This window comes from Saccopteryx leptura, chromosome 2 (genome assembly GCF_036850995.1).
Source record: "Saccopteryx leptura isolate mSacLep1 chromosome 2, mSacLep1_pri_phased_curated, whole genome shotgun sequence".
Lineage (NCBI taxonomy): Eukaryota > Metazoa > Chordata > Mammalia > Chiroptera > Emballonuridae > Saccopteryx > Saccopteryx leptura.
Window position 1 is genome coordinate 298,648,379 of NC_089504.1, and position 9,873 is coordinate 298,658,251.

Below are 9,873 nucleotides of genomic sequence, written 5' to 3' on the forward strand. Positions count from 1 at the left end.
TTTTTACTATAGTAAATTACACTATTCTAATTACAATGCTTAAAAATATAGTTACATGGATTACCAATATAACTTTACTAATTTATTTCTTACCTTTCTCTATGTAGCTCATTTCTTTAATTCTGTGATTACTTCCTGGTTTCCCTTCTGGAATATATTCATCCCTTGAATGTTTATGTACTCTTAGAAAAATCAAAATATACTTATTTTCCTAATGAATGGCAAACTGTCATTCCTTGTAGATAATCTAATCCATGAAGGTTATAAATATATATTTTATTCTCTTTAATTTTTTACATAATTTTTTTGGAGAGCTTTTTTATTATATTCCATAAAGATTTTTCTTTCTTGTTTTCAAGATGCAATATGTCTTTATTCTAATATTTAATAATAAATACTTCCCTTTTGACAGGAGTTGTTATTTTGGCATTCATATTTTAGAAAAATATTCAGAGAATATGATATTGCATCTTTGCTGTGATCCATTCTTACATCATCAAACACATCCAATGTACTGGATACATTTCTCTAATAATGTGAAATCTGCTTAACTGTTTCTTTTTGCCCAAAAAGTAGTAGGAAATTAATTTCTTCTGAATGAGTTAAATGGCCAAGAAACTTTTTTCCAGATTTTTAGTGCCCTTTCTTTAAAGATAACTTCCCTGTCCTCATCCTCTAAAAAGTAAGCTGAGGAAACTGAGTTAAATCACCTCCCCAACCCTAGTCCCATTGTCAACACCATTTCTCAGCTTCCTTTGTCTGCAAAAGTTAGTCCATTAATCACTATGTCATGTCTGCTTGGTTCAACAAATGGAGGAAATTGGCCTTGTTTCAATCACCTGAATCACCAATTCATCTTACATCCCTTGGAAATATCTACAGCTTTTTATAAGACTTTTCTTTGGTCAAGGATAAGGCTGACGCAGATTGTTTCACTTGCTTCTCTTATTTCTTATGGTAGCTTCTTGATTCTCTTCAGCTGAATCTCTCTCTCTATGTATTAGCAAGCATTGCTGGCTACATTAGTGTTCCATATGATTATATATTTGAAAGATAAAGACATATAGGAAATACTGTACATATCCTGAAACTCCCAATCGCTATTCTAACTGATTTCCTTAATTTCTTTTCCTTAATAATCATCCCCTTTCACCATGCAAGTAAAATCATTAACTATACATTTTCAACTATGAAATATGAATCTTAAAATTTTCTACCATACTCTTCTATTTTTTTCTTACCTCTTCCTGTTGTTAATTTTTTAAATTATTATTATTCAAGACACGCTTTTCTTTCTTGTTCAGTCCTTCACAACATTTATACAGGGAACAAGAATACTAATTAACATTTCTACTTTCCAGAGTTTGTGTGTGTGTGTGTGTGTGTGTGTGGGTAGAGATAAATCATTACAGATAATCCTTCAATTCATTTGTGTGCCACATAATAATGTTTTGGTTAAAGATAAACTGCATCCAAATGAAGTAATTCATAAGATTATAAAGGAGCTGAAAATTCCTATCAATTAGTGATATCATAGCCATTTAGCATCACAATGCCAGGCATTGCTCACTTGTTTGTGGCAATGCTGGTGTAAAAAGCATGTTGCCAGCCATATAGAAATTTAGTACAGTTGCAGTAGAAGCTATCTAGGTCTGAGTAAGTACATACTATGATGTTCACACAATGACAACATCATCTAACAATGCATTTGTCAGAACATACCTCCGTGATTAAGTGGAGTATGACTGTATTGGAAAAAATAATAGCAGCTGATGGGAAGGAATTTTCCTCTGCTTTCTAGGTTAGTCTGACTGGCCTAAGAATTAGATTGACATAAAACAGATTAACAGGAGAAAGTAAGCAAATCTAACAAATATAATTATGTGTGTAGGCATGGGAGTCCCATAAGAATATGGGGTCCAGGCCTGACCTGTGGTGGCACAGTGGATAAAGCGTCGACCTGGAAATGCTGAGGTCTCTGGTTCAAAACCCTGGGCTTGCCTGGTCAAGGCACATATGGGAGTTGATGCTTCTAGCTCCTCCCCACCTTCTCTCTCTGTCTCTCTCTCTCTCTCCTCTCTCTCTCCCTTTCTCTCTCCTCTCTAAAATGAATAAATAAAATTTAAAAAAAGAATATGGGGTCCAATGACAGGTCAGGCATTTGAGGCTTATGTGCCATCTTGAGCTAAGGAGAAGGGGTTAGGACTTCAAAGTGGAGGAATGCACTTGACGTGGAGATAGAGAAGCAAACGTTTGGTACACAAATGTTAGCTAGGTTCTGCAGAGCCAGTGGGACACCAAGCAGGCCCTGATCTCTAGACCCTGCTGCGTCCCCCTCCACATCACACCTGGTCCAGATTCTTTGTAGGAATCTCCAGAGATAGTGCTGTTCTGGGAACAGGCCCTTTCTCTAAATTCTTTTAGACAGTTAACATGAAAAACTTTCTGAGTCTTCTGTTTCCAAAAAATAATCAGCCTACATTAACCTTCATGCCAAGGAGACACATTTTGGGGTGGCAAGTTTTGTGCTGCTACTAAACATACATATATATATATATACATACACACACACACACACACATCTGCATTCGTGTTAAACTATCTTAATTTTACTTAAAATAATAACACTCGGCCCTGGCCGGTTGGCTCAGTGGTAGAGCGTCGGCCTAGCGTGCGGAGGACCCGGGTTCGATTCCCGGCCAGGGCACACAGGAGAAGCGCCCATTTGCTTCTCCACCCCTCTGCCGCGCTTTCCTCTCTGTCTCTCTCTTCCCCTCCCGCAGCCAAGGCTCCATTGGAGCAAAGATGGCCCGGGCGCTGGGGATGGCTCTGTGGCCTCTGCCTCAGGTGCTAGAGTGGCTCTGGTCGCAACATGGCGACGCCCAGGATGGGCAGAGCATCACCCCCTGGTGGGCAGAGCTTCGCCCCATGGTGGGCGTGCCGGGTGGATCCCGGTCGAGCACATGCGGGAGTCTGTCTGACTGTCTCTCCCTGTTTCCAGCTTCAGAAAAATGAAAAAATAAAAATAATAATAATAACACTCCGTAATGATTGTTTTTACCTGAAAATACTGTGGCAGTGTCTGAATGTTGCAAAGTTACGAAAATTAGTTATTTATTGACATCTCTGTGGTGAGGGAAAGATTAAGGATTAAAAGAGGCATCATTTTCATTTTCAAGAAAAAGGCTTTTGGAGAGTCAGAGAAGTATGCTTCCAGGCTTGAAGTACAGGCTCAGAAAATAATTGTTACAGTAACAACTTCATTAAAAATAAAAATGAGCTCATTTAATTGAATTATGTGTAATTGTTAATCATTTAGAAACACTTTCAGAAAGGTTATGGCATACTTGGGTTTGAGGTTAGAAAACTCTCAGGGGAGAGAAGGCTCATAACAGTTCCCTATTTAAAGATGAAATAAATTAGGACCTAAGACTGTAAAGATTTTGAAAACTTCTTAGAGCATTTAATTAATTAATTAATTTATTTATTTATTTATTTTGAGAGAGGTAGGGAGAAAGAGAGAAAGGAACATTGAGCTGCTCCTGTATGTGCCCTGATCGGGGAATTGAACCAGCAACCTCCGTGCTTCAATTCCAACCAACCAAGCCAGGGCTTATTTTTTTATTGATTTTTAGAGAGATAGAGAGAGGAAGGGAGAAAGAGGGAGCAGTAAGGCAAGCATTCATGTTCTGTTTTACTCAGTCGTGCCTTCTTTGGTTGCTTCCCATGTGTGCCCTCACAGGGGATCGAACCTGCCGCCTTGTCTTTTTGGGACCACACTCTTAACCGACTAAGCAAACCAGCCATGACCAGAATATTTTTTAAAAAATATTAAGAAAAGAAATACAGAATCTTATCTTTTCCCCCAAAATGAGGGTATAAAACAAATTTCTTCAGTATTCACTGTTAGAATATAATTCATATCTAAACAGTACATGACTTTGTAATACAATTTTTAAAATTTTTTATTAATTTTAGTTTATTGTGTTAACATGAATTCAAGTGTCCCACTCCATATAACACCCTCACACCCTACCCCCATGTCCCCCATTTTACCATCCCTTTGCACCCCTCCTCCTAAGTCCCTCCCCCTTCCCTCTGGGATTTCCTGTCCTGTTATCTGTATCTATGTGTTATGTAGTACAATTCTTAATCAAAATATCTATTTAAATTTATACAGTGGTTTCGATTTTTAAATCAAAATCACATCTCCCATGAAATCCGGGATCAGTTGCAGTATGAACTTTCAGTAACAAACTTCAGATCTGTATACTGTGTAACACTTCAAATACTGTTTACTAGTTGTGCAATTCTGGTGAATTAATTTAACACTGTACATCTGCTTCCTGATCTACTGAATGAGATTAGTAATGGTAACTGCTTCTTGGAGTTTTCTGAGAATTAAATAATATAATATGTGCGGAGTCCTTAAAACGGTACTTGAGACTTGAGAAATATTTAGTAATTTTAGTGGTTGCTTTCTTGGTGTTGCTATTCTAATTGTTATTACATGATATAATGAGTAATATTTTTATATCTACATATTATGTAAAAATATACTTGTATAAATATAATTACTGTATATGATTAAAATAATTACTATTAGTCTACTTTGCTTTTTGTACACCTGTACATCTCCTTTTTTGGTTCATATATAAAGAACAACTTACCATCCAGAGAGAGCTCCAAGGACAGTCCACAATTTCCCTCAGATTCTTACCTCGGATGTACATCTCTCCTCCCATGAGGCAGCATCCTCTTGTGACCCTACTATTATTTGATTATCTGTACCTCTGACAAGAAGAAGACTTTTCAAAACAAGTGTGAACAGTTATTTTTTTCTCCTCTTCCAGTTCTTTCTCGTGCTTTTTTTGTGAGGACTGTACAGTTGAGAATTTAAAACACGATTATTATCATCCCCTTTAATACACACACAGTTACACAAAGGTATATATACATTTCTCTTTTCTTCCACGATTGTTTCTCTCTCCTGAGAATTGCTACCTTTGAATGCTTGTAAAAAAATGGTAGGTAACTGAAATATCAATACTGTGTCTGGAAGAAAAGAATCAGCAAACAGCCCAAACAGGTTTGGTTGCTCAGTTTTCATGTCACACAAGACTGATTCACTGGCTCTGAGGATCTGAAGTAAGAAAAATTTTAAGCATTTTCTACCATTTTCTAGGCAGCCTCAGTATAATGAGAGGTAGGGAGAAGGAGAAGGAAGAAGAGAGGACAAGAGGGGAGAGAAAGAAGTGAAAAGAAACAAAAGAAAGAAACCTACTATGTAAGGAAAAGAAGCTTGGTAAATTCTTCACAATAAAATTGCTAAGCCTTGGATATGGGAGCATAGTATAAACTTCTAGCATTCTGCTTATTCTAATTTTTATAATTTGGGATTTCTTTCATTATGTGTGTATTTATAGATATTTTAGTGGAGCTTTGGAAGATATTATACTGGGGGTTGCTCTCAAATACTGTTTTAATCCACAAGATTCAATAACTATATATTTCAAGAATACAAGAAAATGTAAAAGTTTGATAGAGATGTGTGTGAAAGACAGAGAAGGAAAGAAAGAGACTAACTTGTAAGTTTTGTGTGTTCATGTTTAGAAAAAATATAAAAGAAGAAAATGGAGAAGAATATAAAAGAAGAAAAAAATAAAAAATAAATATTTAACAAAAATTTTGGTTTCTTGGCTAAATCTCTTTCAGCAGGTGTCACCTTGCTAATGCATATATTTATTTTATCTAATTTTTAAATATCATCAGTTCAAGACTTATGAAGCTTGAGTCCAATTTTTTTCTATAAACAAACAAACAAAAAACAGATAAACCCTGTAACATCACAAGCAGGCTGCATGATTAACAGACTGAAAAATACCTGAGGTAAGACCCCTTTTACAGAGATACCTTGTTAATCAGTTGACGTCATACGGTCTTGCTTTCATTAACTTGTTAAAGAAGCATTGTTTAAGTGTCAGCTATCTTTTTCATGTATATATATGTGTCTGTCATATATATATATAAATATCATATATATATGAAAGTATTTAATAGGTACTTCATGAAAGAAAGAAAGATAATAATGCACTTATTTGTGTTTGTGTATCATGCCTTTTTTAAAAAAAAGATTTGTTAGTTTGTCATGATTGATAAAATACAGCATTACAAAATACATTCATATATTTTATAAAATAAAATGAAGAAAAATATAAATTAGAACAATGAAGGCAAAATCAGGACAACAGCTACACACAATGTCATGGAATTATCTACAATTTCTAGGGTTGGGTCTTTGTTATTTAAAATAGTTCATTATTTTTATATGTTAGATGTTCTAAGCAAAACATTAAAGGAAAACATTTTCCCAAATCTATCACCCAGCTCTATCCATCTTTATTATCTTTTAAATAGACTTTTTTGTTTAGGATGGTTTTAGATTTACAGGAAAATTGAGAAGATATAATAAGGATTTTTCATAAATCTCATATTCAGTTTCCCCTCTTACCAATATGATAAATTCATTACATTAAATGATTAATTTTGACACATTATGAACTAAAGTCTATACTTCATTCAGGAATCCTCAGTTATTACTTAATGTCCCGTTTCTTTTCCAGGATCTCTTGTCAGATATCACGTCTCCTTAGGTTTCTCTTGGCCGTGACAATTTCTTGGATTCTCTATGCTTTTGATGATCTTGACAGGTTTAAGTATTACTAGTCAGATATTTTTTAGAACATCTTTTTATTAAGATCTGTTGAATGTTTTTCTCATGATTAGACTGTGGTAATGTTTTTTTGGGAGAGAGGTCACAGGATAAAGTGCCATTATCATTATGTTATATTACAGGTACTTATTATCAACATTAATTAATTATCAGTACTTATTATCAACATTAATTATCACCGTTAACACTGACCTTGATCACCTTGCTGTGGAACTGTATTCTCAGGTTTTTCCAATGTTGTGTTGCTCTTGGTCCTTCCTTTCACACAATAGTCTTTGGAAGAGAAGTCACTCTCGGTGGCCCAAATTTAACTGGAGAGTTATGCTACCTGAGTGTGTAGTATAGACATTAATTACTTAGAATTTCTCTACACAGGACATTTTTCTTGTCTTCCCCATTTCTTAAATTCAATCATTTATTTATGTTAATATACACTCATGGATACTAATTTTGGCAAATACTGTTTCCGCTTTAATTGATATAAATCATATTGTATTCTCTTTTTTTGTGACAGAGACAGAGAGAGACAGAGAGAGGGACAGATAGGAACAGGCAGGCAGGAAGGGTAAGAGATGAGAAGCATCAATTCTTTGTTGAATTTCCTTAGTTGTTCATTGATTGCTTTCTCATATGTGCCTTGACTGAGAGGCTACGGCAGAGCAACCCCTTGCTGAAGGCAGCGACCTTGGGCTTCAAGCCAGCAACCTTTGGGCTCAAGCCAGTGACCATGGGGTCATGTCTGTGATTCCATGCTCAAGCCAGCAAACCTGCACTCAAGCTGGCAATTTTGGGGTTTTGAACCTGGGTCCTCTGTTTCCCAGTCTGATGTTCTATCCACTGTGCCACTGCCTGGTCAGGCAATCATATTTTATTCTTTATCTTGTTTGCAGAATGGATTACATTGTCTGGTTTTCTAATGTTGAACCAGCATTGTCCATCTTTAGTAAATCCCACCTTTTTGTAATGTATAATTTTTATATATTGATAAAAATTATTTTAATAGAATTTCATCATTAACTTATTTTTAAAAAAATCATCCCTATTATATTTTATGAATATGTATGGATTAAAGGATAGATTGATCTATACAAATTATTATTAAACTATGTCAAAATCCCTATGCTTTATTTGAACTAATTAATCTTTAATCTAACATTGGAAATAAAGTAAAGTAAAAATAAAAAGATTGTAGGTGTTCTAATTAAAAAATGTTCACTGCAAAACATGTTTATCTAGAAAAAGATCATTCTAAAGATAAGAAAAGCAATTATGGTACATGTTAGAATTGGAATCCTTAAGTAATTTCTGTTTTAATTTTAGAAATCATCACCTGAGTAAAACATTAGGACTCTTAAATGTCATCTAAATTATTTTGTCCTTATTTGAAAATTTTTGTTAGTGATATTATTATATATAGTATTATAACATCTTTAAAACTGTTTAATATGTAAGGTAAACATATATATTAATTTTATTTTAAATGGACTCAGATGATGAGCTTTTCTCTTCTTGAGTTCTTTTCCAAAGCCATTTCTTAATGGGTCAGATTTTTGTCTTCAGATTGACTTACAAAGGAGAAAGAAGCTTATATGCATTGTCATCCTTGAGTCTTTCCACAACTGACACTGCCTGTTAGTTGATATCTAATACTTGGAAAAGCTCTAAGTTGAGTATAATATTCTTAGGTAATTTTCCATCATTCAGAGATTTCTGTTGTCAGAGTGGTGATGTTCTCAAACATGTTCCTGTGTGAGAGAAAAGTTTGAGGATATGCTAAATAATTTCCCCTTTTACCAAGCTTTCCCCCAATTTGATTACTAAAATAATTATTTCCTCAAACTTGAATCTTTCAAATGTCTCTCTATAATATAAAGGATTATAGTCTCTATAATTTTATTTCTGCCTTTTTCATTCTATCTATTTTGAATTAATTTCCTTTTTCTCAAATGCTATTTCTGTACATGATCATATGATTTAAGTTTATAAGCTAAATTTTCATTTCATTTTTCCCCTTTATATTGTCTTAGAGGTTCTGTTTTATTACATTGAAAATAAATTGTTATGCTATTTTCAGTTTTCAAATAATTTGTGGAAAATTTTCTTCTGTTATAGCTTATATAAACTAGTCTGCATTGTGGCTGATATGATCCTAGCTTTTAATTTACATATATATTCATTTGCATTGTTACCATTTCTTTTCATTTTTGCTTTTTTATATGTCTGGATCATGTTCTCACCCTATCTATATTGCTAGCTTTCCCTGCTATGTTACTGTTTAATACCAAGTTATTTTTTGTTGTTATTGTTTTAAGCACCTTTCTGCAGCCTGAGAACAGGGCAGATAAAGGCTTGAGTGAGGCAGTGTGCAATATTTGTTAGAAAATCCAAACTCTGCTTTGATTTCTGTAATGATGTTAAATGCCCACACTCTGTGTTGTCAATACCTGCCATAGAACTTAGCACATCATAGATGCTCACTGAAAGATTATTGAGTAAAAAGAGAAATAAATATCTTAGAAGAGAACATTTATCATGTAATTGGATAGTTATTACTCTTGTGCTACAGATTGTTTTCCTTACATATTGTATAATTATAAATTCACACTTCCATTAGAATTAGCAGACCCATACAGTGCTATGTAAAGCTGAAGTTGACATGTGGTTGTATTCACTCATAATTTAGTAGCTCAAGCAGGGCACCTGAAAGGGCCTGATACTGTACTGGCTAAGAAATGTATCTGCCATTCTTGTGGAGGCCCTCTTTGCAAAGAGGTATGTACTTCTCATTGAGCAAAGGGAAGAAATATTCAGAAACAAAAATACGTCACACTTTAAGTTGTTTTACCCCTGTCATGTAGGCAGCCCTTTTTGGAAACCACCAATCCCAGTAAATGTATATAAGGACACAGAAGCAGATTTATATTCTTCATATAAGAGACAAATATTAAGAATTGTCTGTTCTCTGTTAGTCTATGTCATGTGCCCTGCCCCTCCTTGGATTTATAAGCTTCAATTTTGACTGTTAGTACACTTGAAAGCTATTACAGTTTCTAGAAGCATGTGTTACTTTGTTTAGCAGTCATTTTTTAAAATATTTTTTTAATGTTCACATATTATTTTTTAAAAGAGACTGTGATATA